The sequence below is a fragment of the Meleagris gallopavo genome, chromosome 2 (assembly GCF_905368555.1).
Source record: "Meleagris gallopavo chromosome 2, MGAL_WU_HG_1.1, whole genome shotgun sequence".
Classification (NCBI taxonomy): Eukaryota; Metazoa; Chordata; class Aves; order Galliformes; family Phasianidae; genus Meleagris; species Meleagris gallopavo.
This window is the reverse complement of record NC_139405.1, coordinates 65,002,482-65,016,907: the sequence shown is the minus strand read 5'-3', so window position 1 is coordinate 65,016,907 and position 14,426 is coordinate 65,002,482. Positions and strand designations below refer to the sequence as shown.

At 44.6% G+C, this 14,426-nt stretch overlaps 1 protein-coding gene across 5 annotated transcripts in view; it reads right to left on the bottom strand.

The window, feature by feature from the left end:
• FYN (FYN proto-oncogene, Src family tyrosine kinase) overlaps positions 1 to 491 on the bottom strand; it is a 130,558-nt gene extending 130,067 nt beyond the window's left edge. For 3 of the 5 annotated variants that reach the window (XM_085217462.1, XM_085217467.1, XM_085217464.1), the window contains exon 1: positions 236 to 490. The gene's annotated coding sequence lies outside the window, so the exon portion shown is untranslated. Of the gene's footprint in view, positions 1 to 235 lie in introns of all 5 variants that reach the window. The other 2 variants (XM_085217465.1, XM_085217466.1) reach the window with 2 other exon arrangements.
• Between the last annotated feature and the right edge of the window lie 13,935 nt (positions 492 to 14,426).

Here is a 14,426-nt window from a genome sequence, read left to right as displayed (position 1 = left end):
GGACCGCCGCCATCCCCCGCCCCCGGCGCTCCGCAGCCCTGAAAGGGCCTTTTGTGGCCGACCGAGTCCCAGCACGGGGTACGGGGGAGGTTATAAGGGGAGAGGAGGACGGTCCCGGTAACCGGAGGGAGCCTCACAGCAACCCCGCCGCTCGGCTGCACAAAGGAAGCGACCGCGCCGCGGCATCCCCCCCGCATCCCCGCCTCCCCCGGGCGGTGGCTCGGCCCCGCGGTACCTGTGCGGCGCAGCGCGGGGCCGGCTCTCACATCTCCTCGCCTCTCTCGCCGGTGGCCCTCCGCTGCGCACCGCCGGCGGGCACAGCTCCAGCAGGGCGCGGGGCTACTACGGGCGCTGCCTCCCGCTCCGCGCTGGCTGCGCTGCGCTCCCCGCGCGGCTGCTGACAGATGGCGCAACCGCAGCGCCGCCACCGCTCCGAGCCGCCGCCGCCGCTGCTTCCCCCCGCCCTCCCGCCCGCCTCGCCCCACCGCGGGGGCGGCCCCAGATTGACAGCGCCGTCGGCTTGTGGCGAAGCGCGGCCGGCAGCCGCCGCCGCTCTGATTGGATGGTGGCGGAGGGAGGCGGGGCGAGGGGGGCCGCGCCTCGGCTGCCGCTCGGCGGGGCGGGGAGGGCAGCGCCGCGCCGCCATCGCCCCCCGGTTCGGGGCTACGGCGGCCGTCTCGGGTGGGAGCCGGCGGAAGGGCGGGGAGAGAGGCGTGAGATGGCGCGGAGGGAGGGCGGCCCGCGCCGGGGGGTGGGGGTCCGGAGCCTGTGAGGAGCGCTGGAGCTGAACGTTTCCTCGAGCTGAAATCCGCCGTGAACGGGAGAACAGCCGTAAGGAGATGATGCCTTTGTGAAAGACGGCATTTCTTTAATATCCCTAATTCTCGCAGTTGGCATTAGCGGGCTATAAGGAAGCAGCAGGAACGCACCGTGCCGTCCCCGAGCCCGGCACGCCCTGTCCGTAGGCGGGAAAGGCCACCCCGCGCTGCGTTCCCCCCGTCCGCAGCGGTACCGGCATTTCTCGGTGCTCCAGCCTCGGGCTGCTCTCGGAGCGCAGCCCCGTGTCACCTCGGATGCTCCCGTCTGGCAGACCGGCACATCTCGCTGCCACCGATCTCCCGGGTGTGGAAGGCAGCTTTGCTTTAGCACTGAAGGAATCGTATTTTAGGCTTCAGCAAAAGCAGGAGAGACGTGCAAAATGCAGATTCAGACAGTGAGAAGTCTAATGAAACAAGTCGAAATAGCAGAGAAAACTATAACGTGTGCAATAAAAACGTTTACGAGTATCTGCTCCCCAGTTTTCTTTCGGCTGCTACTAATTAACCCAAAGAATCATTTCATCTTGGTTAATCCGATTTCTTGACAAAATTGCAGTTGTATGTGTTCAAATGTAACCTTGTTTCTATCCGTATGTTTACAACTGTGCAATTACAACAATAAACGTTTCACCTGTCTCTGTAATAACCACTATGATTGTCTGCATGTGTGATTCTTGATCACAACACGTCAGGACCCTCAGAGTTTGTTCACTCATTCATATAAGAAATTTGGAGAGGATGGGATTTCCAAAGGGAAGGTTCACTTGTATCATTTCTCATTTTAAATCCGATTATAGAATCACGGAATCATTAAGGATACAAAAGACCTCTAAGATCATCTAGTCCAACCCCCAACCTGCCCCCACAAGCCCACTAACCACATTCCTCACTGCCACAACCATGTGGTCATTGAATGCCACAGGGATGGTGACTCCACCACCTCCCTGTGCAGCCTGTGCCACTGCCTCACCACTCTTTCTGAGAAGAAATTGTTCCTAACATTGAACATGAACCTCCCCTGGTGTGACTTAAAGCCATTACTTCTCATCCTGTCGCTGTTACCTGGGAAAAGAGATGTGGACCTCTACATAGAAGTATAAGCAAACAAAAATTTCAGCTATTTAGGCAGCTTATTTTTTGTCTCCCTCCTAGTCTTTCTATGCGAAGCAGCATGCTTATTTTTATATTTTATCATATAAAGGTATAAGCAGCACATAAGCAGAAATGTACAGATCATTTGAAAAAAACAGTTTTTGCTTTGCATCCTAGTGGGTGATAGCAGGAGTGACAGTGACACAGCCTTGCTCTTCTCTCTTTCCAGAAACATGAGGCAGAATCTTGATCCTTTTGGCTCAGAAGAGCTCTGGATTCATCTACTGGGCCAGCAGCAGTAGCAGTGCTGGAAGCACAGAGCCTCTGAGCAGACATCAAGGTGCCTGACTTTATAAAAAGCTGCATCTTTGTGTGCTCTCAGCTTGCTTCTTTTTATGGGGCCATGCATAATCTTAACTCCCCACAAGTCAATAAGGATTTATATTCTTGTGATCTTAGGCATCCAGGAAACGAATCAAACAACCAGGTGTTCTGCCTGCGAGAGATAGAGGAAAGAAATGCACTTCATTCCACAATCAAGAAAGAGAGCAAAAAGAATGCTTTCCCAAAACTTTGAGTGTTCTTTGTGTGCTGCCAATTACAACCAGAATGGCACAACGAAGAAAAAAAGACAAACAGAACAGCTACTCTTTTTTTTTTTTTTTTTTTTTTTCCAGCCAAACCAGAAATTAACCAACTAATCAATGAAGGCAGACCAGAACAATATTTATTACACATCAGCCACATAACCGCTGTAAGCCTGGGAACATAAACTAGCTTGGCAGCATGCCACAGAAAGTCTGATGCTCTGAGCTAGTACAGCTGAAGAGGAGCAAGGTGTGGAGTCAGAAACCAAGCACAGGAAGTTGCATGTGAGGGAAGCATGGGAGGAAGCCTTGGGCTTTCCCTTCAGGGGAACTGTAGTTCCTGTAGGATCATAAAGGCTAGGAGAGGTGTTGTGAGTTCGTGTGCACCTGTGGCAGAGGTTAGATGTGCTGGAGCAGTGCCTCTTGTGTGAGTGGAGTCTGCTCATGCCCACAGCAGCTCTTCCTTGCAGAAGGCGCCGTGTTTCACAGAATCACAGAATCACAGAATTGTAGGGGTTGGAAGGGACCTCTAGAGATCATCGAGACCAACCCCCCTGCCAAAGCAGGTTCCCTACACCAGGTCGCACAGGTAGGCGTCCAGGCGAGACTTGAATATCTCCAGAGAAGGAGACTCCACAACCTCCCTGGGCAGCCTGTTCCAGTGCTCCGTCACCCTCACCGTGAAGAAGTTCTTACGCACATTCGTGCGAAACTTCCTATGCTGCAGCTTATGTCCGTTTCCCCTCGTCCTGTCTCCACGTACCACTGAAAAGAGACTGGCCTCACCGCTATGGCCGCCACACCTCAGATATTTATAAACCTGGATCAGGTCCCCTCTCAGTCGTCTTTTCTCAAGGCTAAACAGACCCAGTTCACTTAGCCTTTCTTCATAGGGGAGATGCTCCAGGCCCTTCACCATCTTTGTGGCCCTCCGCTGGACTCTTTCCAAGAGATCCCTGTCTTTTTTGTACCGGGGAGCCCAGAACTGGACACAGTACTCCAGATGAGGCCTTACCAGGGCAGAGTAGAGGGGGAGGATCACCTCCCTCGACCTGCTGGACACGCTCTTCTTAATGCACCCCAGAATGCCATTGGCCTTTTTGGCCACGAGGGCACACTGCTGGCTCATGGCCAACCTGTCGTCCACCAGGACGCCCAGGTCCCTCTCTGCAGAGCTCCTCTCCAGCAGCTCATCCCCCAGCCTGTATTGGTGCATGCAATTATTCCTCCCTAGGTCCAAGACTGTACTTGCTTTTGTTAAACCTCATCTGGTTTAACAAATCTCGATTGTTTCAAATTCCCGTTGGTAAAGCCAGGTTGCCTCTAAGAAAAGGACACATTAGCATTACTTTGTGGGTTCTTGCAAGCCATAATTTGAAAAAGCGATAGCCTAAGAATCTTTAAAAAGATCCAAACAGTGCTTAGTTTTACAGTGCACTTTCCTCATGATCTTTCTAATGGGATTACATTTCAGAAGGATTACCAAGTGTTTTCTTAAGGTCCTTCACTCAAAGCAATACACTAATCACAGGGAGACTAATAGATCACTGATCATACAGCTCCACTGTTTCACACACTCTCTTACGCTTCCTCCATCTTCCTCTCTTACGCATAAGAGAGTATACAAAACTGTGCTAAATCCCAGGTGCTAAATCGATGGTACAAATGGGAGTAATGCTTCCATTTATTTTGGTTTTGGTTGTGTGTATTTTACTAGCTATACACTGCCATGTATCGCATATAATAATAATTATTACAGAGTAGTGGGAAAAACATACTCAGAACTTGTCTACAGTATTTTAAGAGGCTGACAGTGTTTGCCTGAAACATCCCACTGTGTTTTCAGGAGTTGCCTCGGCTGGGGAGTGCTAAATGTATCCTGCTGACTCACTGCTGATTCCTGCAAGGGGATGTTGAGGTGGCGGATCTGGCTCCCCAGGGACACCGTCTTCGATGTAGGAACAACAGCCTGGAAGTGGAAGGGAAGGGTCTGAGCTGAGCTTCTTATCCTCCTTGTGAATGCTAGTAGTGCTGTAATACACTTAAGCTGAAGGAAGGGTATTGGCAGAAGCAGGAAAAGAATGCTTTGCATTTTGCATAAGACACATATAGGTCATTTGAGAGAGCAGGTGGACAAGGAAGACTTGATCACACTGTATCTTTAAAAAATCAGCAGAAGAGGCCTCTTCTGTAGAGAGTCTAATCAGAAATATTTGTGTTCACAAGCACAAGTTGGAAGAGGTGTTTCCTCAGACACTTCATGGACATTTTGCAAAGCCAGCAAACTAGGTGCTAAACTGTAAGAATAACATCTTCAAAGAGATCGTGCAGTTTTTGAAAGTTAAATTTCTGCATTTATAAGGTGTGGATATGTTTGCAGTCTGTGTGGTTACACGTGGACTTGGGGAAAAAAGAAACAACAACACATGGAGTTACCTAAGAAAATCCAGGAATAACATGAAAAATATTAAATCCATCTTTTTATAACTTCCAGACGTATTAAATGTCAGATCAACAATCTCACTTTTTTAATTGCTCAAATAAACATTTTAAACTCCTTGTGCAAGTTCATAAAATGTATTGACTTTCAGAAAAAATACTTTTTTAATGGCAGCTAAGAGCTTGTGGGAAAAGAACACTGGGAACAGCCATGCACCTATAGTTCAGCCAAGAAGGACATTAATTCTTTTTTGGGGACGGTATCTTTTGGAATATACAAAAGGCTGCACGTATTGCATTCATTTTGTGGAAAGGAAGAACAGTTAATGCAATTAAAGGCACATCACTGTTCTCCTGCTATCCACGTGAGCCCTGTGCTGAGCATCAGAGGAATTCTGGGAAGGCTGTCTTTTATGGTAGGGTAAATCAGAGGAAAACACCCTGAGATTAATCTTAAGTGTTTGTTTCTTCACTTACTTACTTAGGTCAATCCCATAGCAGATAAACTGAACGTGTATACTCCATCTCCCCAAAATCACCACATGTGGGTCCTCATGATTCCCAGAAGGATGTACATTCCAACAAATTGTCCCCAGATACCAAAAAATAAAAGTAAAATCTTTCTTGACCATCATTTACTCTCCAAGCCCCACTGCGTAACCGAACTAAGACAGCATTCTTCACACCTAAAATGCAAGTGTGTGCTAAGGAATAGCTCACCATATAAGGATGCCACACACTATGTGAGAGAAAACTTTGACCTCGATTTTAGTGCTTTAGTTCCCTATCTATAAAATGGAACTAACAATTTTTTTTTTTCCTGTGTAGTATGAAGTTGAATTTCTTTTTGTAAAGAATTAAGGATAGCTTGGGAAGACTGTACTGCTGAAGCTCATGAAGAAAATTACATAGGTCACTCTGAAAGTAATGCCACCTATTTATTTCCATGGAAACTACAGCACAAACAAAGAGCACAATAGCACTACTTGATAGAGCAAATTCTCAGCTACAAAAATCTATTTTTCAGCATACTCACCGCTATTAGCTATACATTCTTGTCAGCAATAAACAAGAGCCTGCGTGCTGCGCTTATAGACATCTGCACCAGCAGAGGTGACCCACTGTTGCTGTCACCTCTGCTGAAACACACACTCCCCTGCACCACTGTGCTCACATCCACTGCTCATTCTCCATAAAAATTCAGCTAGTGTCAGTGAATGTCAATGGCTGCCATTTTTTCTGCATGGAGGATCTCAATGCCACCCCTTTGCTTCATTTGCACTTCCATGTCAGATGCAACTTGGTCAGACTGCCCCCCTGCTGCCATCTGTCACACGGCGACAAAATGCAACAGGATATTGGCAGAAAGGTTTAGCCTCTACTGCCATACCACCAACATCTGCTTCTGATATTGTGGGCTAACATCATAAAATAGGAGGCATTACTTTTGGAGCAGCCATCATGATCATTTCATTTCCATTGTGGACCTGGATTTCTGTACAGAAAAAATATCACACCATGTCACATCCCGAGTTAGAGAAGAGCAATATTTCTAGTTCTTTAATCCTTTTGGCCATTACATCACTAAATGAGTCAGGAGTCTCTGGAAAAAAAGCCCCGTTATCTTGTGACTAATGACTATATTCACTCAAAGAGGTTAAAATAAGGTTATGTAAGGAGTCCAAGTTCTGGCACTGTTCTTTTAATCTATTTTCAGATGTGATTTCCCAGCTTTTTCTTTCTTCCTTTTTTTTTTTTTTTTCCTATTTCTTTTTTTTTTTTTAATGGTAAAATAACTCAGCATTCTGTCATATGGAAATAGTCTGGTTCCATATGTATCATTAGCAGAGACATATGCTAATTAGCCTATTAGAGGGATAGGGGAGTTGCATGGCTGCCTGCATTCCTCCCCCTGGATGCTGCAGAGCTGCCACCCAGCAGCAGTGGGCTGTCATCGCCTGTGTAGGGCAGTGATCAGGAAGGTACAAAGTGAACATTTCACCAGTGAGTTCCCAACTCTCTGCTGGCATGCACCACTGCTAGGTGGTGCCACAGTTTAGTGCAAGAGTTCATCTTTTCATAGATCCTCTTCTTGACTTTTTTTCCTCTATTTCTTTGTTCTTCTCATGGTTAAGCTATCTTCACTCTAGTGCCCTATCAACTTGTCTCTGTCCCAGGTCCTTGAAGTATTGCTTTACTGATTCTAACCTTATTTTCCATGACGGAAATCCTTACTTGATTACAAGTAAGGATTAATAAAACCCATCTGGTTTCATTTTATTGATAGCAGCTACTCCTAATGCTGTTATCTCCGAGGAAAACACATCTAAGCCAGCGGAGTGCTTCTTGTAGGCTTTGCCCACACCGCATTGTTGGCAGCTGCAAACGGATGTGACTCAGTGCAAATCTCCCACAAAGCATCCACCACCTTGGCAGCCATTGTGTTTGCAGCACTGTAGGTTGAAGCTGTAAGGCTGCAAGTTTCGTTTCCACCACATTGGTTTTGCCCAGTTCTCACCTCTTGTATTTGGACTTGGCTATTTTGTCACCAATGTCAAAATGAACACGTGCTCTTATAGGCTTCACTTCTAACTGTGTGAGTTTTTTGCTTGAAAATTGTAATACATCATAAAGAACGAACTCTCGATCTTTCAACTAAAGAAAAAGCAATAATTACGGCACCGAGGCTTCCTCTACGCAGTACAGACCATGCCCATCATTTGGTCATTCGCTGACTTATAATGGAAAACAGATCCAGGATGTAGTGAAGCTATGCAGAAGAAGCAAAACAAACTCAGCCACAGTGCTTCCTGCGGCAGTCACACAGCTGCATGCTGAGCAGAGGTTTTGGCACCAAGCTGATGAGTCTCTGGTGAAGATCTAAAAATCTCCCTAATACCACTTCTAACAAGTAAGAGTATCTGCTCAGTGCATGTAGTTGGAAGACTGGAACAGATTATTGTCTTTCTGAACATTTCAAGATTCATGTGATTATCAAATCTTAAAGGACTCAAGTGTAAGAATTTGTAAGACTCCAAGATGATCAACAAACCTACAAAAGCTGGAATCATATGTAAAGGAAAAAGATGTGGTTTCCCATGTAAATGCATGGTTTAAGATGGTGCAGAGTGAGAATTATTAACCCATTAAGTAGCAGAGAGAAAACAGGAAAATATACCGATCTGAATGCAAAAGCACCAAATGGATAGAGACAAAAAAAAAGAGACAAACAAAATTCAAAGGGAAATATGAATTATCTTAGGTGTAATAAAGAGTGCTCTGCACTTTGAATATGATAATCATGGAAAGAGAAGTCATTGAGCTAAAATGTACTGATAAAAGAATAAATATGAAATAACTTACCAAGGATGCAGGAACTGACACTAAGTGTAAGAGATTTCTCAGGCTTATAATATTAATGCAGTAAAAAGTTATGGAAAAAGAAGTGCTCCTGTACAGCTCACGATACAAATACAAGATGGCATCTAAAAAACACCCCACCCAAAATCAAGACCAGTGATCAAACAGAAAAAAAAAACGCTGAGGAAATCAGATACCAAACAAACAGCAGCGCAGTAGTAAATATGTAAACCTACAAAGACTTCCTCAGCATTATCTAGATAGAAGAACTCAGTCAAACAAAGCCAACCAGAGTACTATAATGGTGGTAGGATGTTGTAAATTGCAAGCTGCCTTCGTTATTCCGAGTCCTTTGAGGATGAGGTCAGAAGTGCTGTAGGGTATCACCATGTGAATGACTGCATCAACTCAAACAAGATAAGCATCTTTCCTTACACATCATGGCTGCATGGAAATGTGAATGTTTTGCTGCACCCTTCTCTTGTACTCTCTCCTACTCTATCTGATGCTCTTTCTTTTCAGATGCCTGTGATTTGATTCACTTCACTGCTTTCTCCTTTGGAGAGCCTAGAAGAGTTGGCTGGTAATCAAACTACCTTTGCCCAAAACCGCCTTTCATGTGTTCTTGAAACAATTGTGTGAGCCTGGTTCCATTTTACACATGCTATGATTGGATCAGGGAAAGCTAAGCAAGAACTATAGCCATTAAAGTTTCAGACAACTGGAATTCATGGCTAAATACTTTCCTGCCTTGGGATTATCTACTTTGGAGAAGCACAACAAGTCCCAGTGCTTCGTGACAAACAGTACTGGTAAGAGCACTACTGTAAGTCAGATGGCTCCCCTGCAACATTCTTGCCTCACTTGGGTGCAGAAAGTTGGGACTGGCACTTACAATCCCATTTCCAGAAGGGTGTTATTATCATCAACAAGAGAAATGTGATTAATTGGATCTACTGGCAGCAGCATTTATTTCTTGACTTTCTGTTGCACCACGGAAACACATGGCAGCAGCTGAAACTGACCATGATCTGCTTTGAGAGAGTTCAGGAGTGGACTGAAAATTGGCTGGTAATGTAATAAATTATACTTTTCTGCCACATCATTCACAAGCATTGTCTGACCTCCCAAAGATGAGTCATATAGGTAAAAACAATACAGTCATGTCTAAAGATAACTTGATAATTTGTGACGGGCTTTAATATTAGTTTCTAAATTAGCTGCCAATATTTTACTGCTTTCCCACCATCAGACAGCCCCTGATTTCTAAAAATAATAAAAAAACATAAACACCAAAAACCAAAAAACCTTTGAAAATAGGTACCATAAGTAACCATTACACACCACTAGAAACCGGGGGACAAATTATCCTGCCCCAAAACTTGGCATTATGACTGAAAAGTGGCAACCATACAATGTGATGTCAGTGAGTTGTAGTTTGGAGAACTAATTCTTGTAGCAGAGACAGCTGGGAGCTTTTGGTCTGAGTTCACTATCACGCCAGAACAAGGAGACACCCACACCAAGTAAAAATGTTGAGTGATCATGTTTGCTGAGTCGTTTTATCACTGTGAGGGTGTAAAGCAACTCAAGTAGAAAATGACACTAAATCTCTTGGGAGCATTTTTAAGGAATTACTGCTAGTGACTCCATGATACTGAAACTGCAGTGCTACAGTTTTGAGACACACATCAAAAAGAGGGAATTAGATATACACAGATGATTTTGTACCATGGTTGAAAAAGTACAGCAAATGAACTAAAATATGATATCTTCAAATTGCTAGAAAAACAGATAGCAGAAAGGCACAGAAAGCAATCAAGCCAATTATTAACCACTGTCAAGGAGACGCCAGAAAAGCATCTGAGAAGAAGCCATATGAAACAAGCACTCAGATCTATCATTTTGTAGAGTTGGGCATATGCCAAAGGAGAACTCCCACCCCCATCCACAAAGTGCTTGAATTATCTGGGCTGTCTGAGCATGTGAGAGAGCACCGTAGTTAAAGGCAGTTGGCTCGCAGTGATCTGATCCCAGAAGCTTTCTCTGAGTGCTTTCTGAAAGTGAAGTGTCTATCCAAAAACCTGGAGATGTCACTGTTTGGCAGACGTGAGCAGGGATATCAAAGACCCAGTAAACAGTTGGGGGTTCATATTGGAATGTGCAAAAACAACCCAAAGCAGATGAAATGTATATAGCATTTGTTTTTTCTGTGCTCTAAAAATGGGACAGCATGGAAATGAACTTGAGCATTGGTAGCATGCTGTCCAATGTCTAACTGTCAAGTCTCTTGCCTTTTATTATAGAATATCATATCATATAGAATACTCTGAGTTGGAAAGGACTCACAGGGATCATTGAGTCCAGCTCCTAGATGCACAGAGCCAAAATTCAAACCGTATGTTACAGAGCATTGTCCAAATACTTCTTGAACTCTGTAAGCTTAGGGCTGTGACTGCGGACCCTCAGCTTTCTCTGCTCTGGGCTAAACAAACCAAGGGACCTCAGCTGCTCCTCACACACCCTGCCCTTCATACCTTTCACCATATTCATAGCCCTCCTTTGGACAGGCTCTAATTGTTTTATGTCCTTCTTATATTGTGACACCCAAACCTGCACAGTGCTTGAGGTGAGGCCACCCAGTGCAAAGCAGAGTGTGACAATTCCTCCCCTTGCCCAGCTGGCAATACTAGACCTACTACACTCCAGGAGATACCTCTTTTCTTGGATGACTCAAACTTTGCTTTCTTCAGGACAGTCTTTTTTATCTGTGACTATCCCAGAGATAGGAGTACATGAGTGAGTCTGTGCCATGTGGAAATAGGCCTTACAATCATACTCTGACACTCCTTTACTCAACAACGCAGACAAAGAGTGCTCATCTTCTCCTAACCACACCATAAATGCTTCCCAGAGCTGACCATGTAGAACTGACCTAGCAGAGCCCCTGATATTGCTTTGGCCGTTCATCCCTCTCCGCCCATGCATCTAAGTCTATCTGGCTGCTGGGAACAGATATCTGCCAGTCATTCCTATAATGACCCCAGAAGGATTGCTTCAGCAGGCCTGATATCCTATACCTGTTACCTCCAAATAATGCCCCACCTTTGGCCATTCTATTCGGATGATTTACCATGGGATAGGAGCTCTGTGTCACCATCATGTTGCAATGACAAAGCTTAATCACTGCTTAAAATTGCTACAGTTCTATTAAAGGGAGCTGCTAAAAATGAAAACATGTCAAGTGGTTGCTGAATGGAGAAATCTTCCCTGCAGAAAGCATTAACAGCAGACTGGTGAAAATGCTTGCTGTCAAGATGAATATATACCTTGCTGCTTAGATACTGCAAACAGCAGCTGTAGTGAGAGCAAAAATAGGACAAAAGGAAAACACCTATGGGCTAAAGCCTGCTGCTGTGGGCAAGCGACAGACCCTAGAGAATGGTGAATTAAACTGATAGATCCAGGTAAAAATGTATCAGCACATAATGATTAGATATCACAGGGCCAGAAGTGCAAGGCAGTTGATTGTCAGTGGGAGAAAAACCTGTCTGTATTTTAGCATTAAGCACCTGGAAAGTGCACATCTGACGTCTTGCAATACCTCACATACCCAGGGGAAAGCAGTCAGGCAATCCGGCCAGACAATGAGAGAACATATCCATAGACAGTAGGCTAAGTGCTGTGATACAAACAAGGAAAAGCCTTTGCACTATCTCATATGATTGCGCCAAAAGAAATGTTACAGTGCAAGTCATCCATGCAGGGGGTTTATACCATGGCTGGCTGTAGAATCACACCCAAGGATCTCAAACGTCAGAGTATGGTACTTGGTGAATGCAGAGCTGCAGTGGGACTCCTGGCTGTCAGGCACCAGCCATGAAGGAGCAGTGGTCGGGCAGGCTCCAGTGCCTGCAACGGTGCCTGTGACATGCTCCTGCCTCTCAGCCAGGGCACAGGGCAGGAATTTGGGTCGAAGGGCTTATTATCTCCTTTCTTCTGCCTGTGACTGTGTGCAGAGTGAGGAGCACAGTGTTCGGGCAGTGCTTGAAGGCCAGCCAAAATGTGAGTGAGACAAATTGTTGGAGCAGGCAACAACAGAAGTAAGAGGTAAAAGGGGACACGGAAGTAAATAGAACTTTTCCCACTAATTTCATGTCAGGCTGGATCAAACCCATCTAAGCCCAAGGCAAGAAGCAGGAAATATCATGCTGAATATTAGGAAACAAACTGTGGCAGTTAGTGTAACCAAGCAGTTTGTGCTTTATTGTGGAGGGAGCAGAGACTTGCCCTCATCTGTATATCAGTGTACTATTGCGACGTGCTACGATCCTTTAGAATGAATTCGCTCATTGTTGGCTTGTTATTAAGGGTGTTTATGTTCTGTTTTTAAATGCATTGTTTCTGAACAAAAAATACAGAGAACTCTCTTCTTCCTCCCATCCTTGGGAATAGGAGGCAGTTTCAGGCACTGACATTACAAACAGCAGCAGTAGAGCTAACATTCTGTAATGAATTATTTGGTGACATAATATGACAGTGCCCAAGAGATTCACACTTACAAAAATATTTTTGTCATTTAAATTTAAAGAAATAAAATGGAGGCTGAGAACCAAATTTAAATATCAAGCCAGGAGTCTCCTTGCTCTCTCTGGGGCCCAGTACTTTGTTCTGCTTTGAGGCTCGCAAAATTTACCTTGACATCCCTTGTTTTTGAAATATCTTGAGTGAAAACTGATTTTTTGACAAAGCAATCTGATTTGCAGAGGTTTATGTTTCAGCACTTCGCAGATGCTTGGAGTCAGATGGGACAGATAGAGTATCAAATAATCAAAAAAGCCATTTTTTCACTGGCATGTCTTCATGGGCATAAAGAAAGAGGCCCAATTTGGTAAGTCTGGTGTTCTACATCACATGGCATGTGGTATGTTCTTTACTCACTCAACAGTCCTCTCCTGTATCTCTGATGGAATGACTAATATTTGAAGCCAAGTGTAAAAACTACAACTTGCCTACGACTGTTATTTTATCCATACATTTAAGAGAATGTAACTTCTGTTCTCCTTAATGTCAGTTGGGAAATCAGTAGCTGTAGCACCATGTATGTGCTGGGATAGCTTTGCTAGATTATGAGAGTTCCTCACGGTGGTCACCTTGTAAATATTGGAGTACATGTGGCACAGCAGACCCTGACACATCTTGGGCAATGACGAGAGGCAGAGCCACTCCTTCCCGTGTCTCCTTACAGAAAACATGAAAAATCCCTCCTTCCCTTTAGTGACTGGAAAGGATTTTGAGTTATATCAGGTTTCCAAATCTAAGGATCAGTTACTGACATGATACAATCCATTCTAGGACAGTTAGGGAGCAGCTTCAAATTTGCAAGGAAAATGAATGTGTTGTAACAAGGGTATTTTTTCTAAATTATAGTGCATGAAGCTACAAATGAAGTGCTAGGATTAGTTCTCAGGAGTTTGATTAGTCTAAGGCCAGGTGAGATGCTAAAATTGTCCACTAAACACCTGAGGATGAATGGTGTATCTAGTAACTGCAATATTTAGCTTTTAAATTTTAACATTCACATAAGAATAAAGGGAATGAAGAATTGCGAAGAGTTAGGCCAGCTTATGTCCAAGAATATAGATAGCTATGTGACTCAGGGATGAGTTCAGGGGACTCCAGGTCACCTGAGAGGTAACTAGCAAAATAAATAGGGGATCTGGAACTCCCTTGTATTTTAAATACCTCTTCTAATTTTCCCATTCACCTGAATAGTCGCTGTTCAGAGTTAAAACATCTGAGTGAGGCAGCCTGGTATATGAACTGTGCAGCAGGCTGTTGGAATTGCTTCCTTGGGCTAAATGCAGTTTTAAAAAAGTAAATTACAGTGTTTTGAATCTAATAGTTAGTGGGCATTACCATCTGTCCTTGTAGATAAATGGACTTGTTGCTGGAGAACATGGCATTGGTGTTACCGCCCTCACTGATGGCCAAGAAGGAGCAATATGCTCTGTGGCTGCATGCTGACAGCCCTGGTGTCCTTTATTGCAACAGCATTTCGGTTTCCTCCCATGAAAGAAAGCGTTTCCTATTTGTGCTGTAATTTTGTTCTGTACATTATGCCTTACTC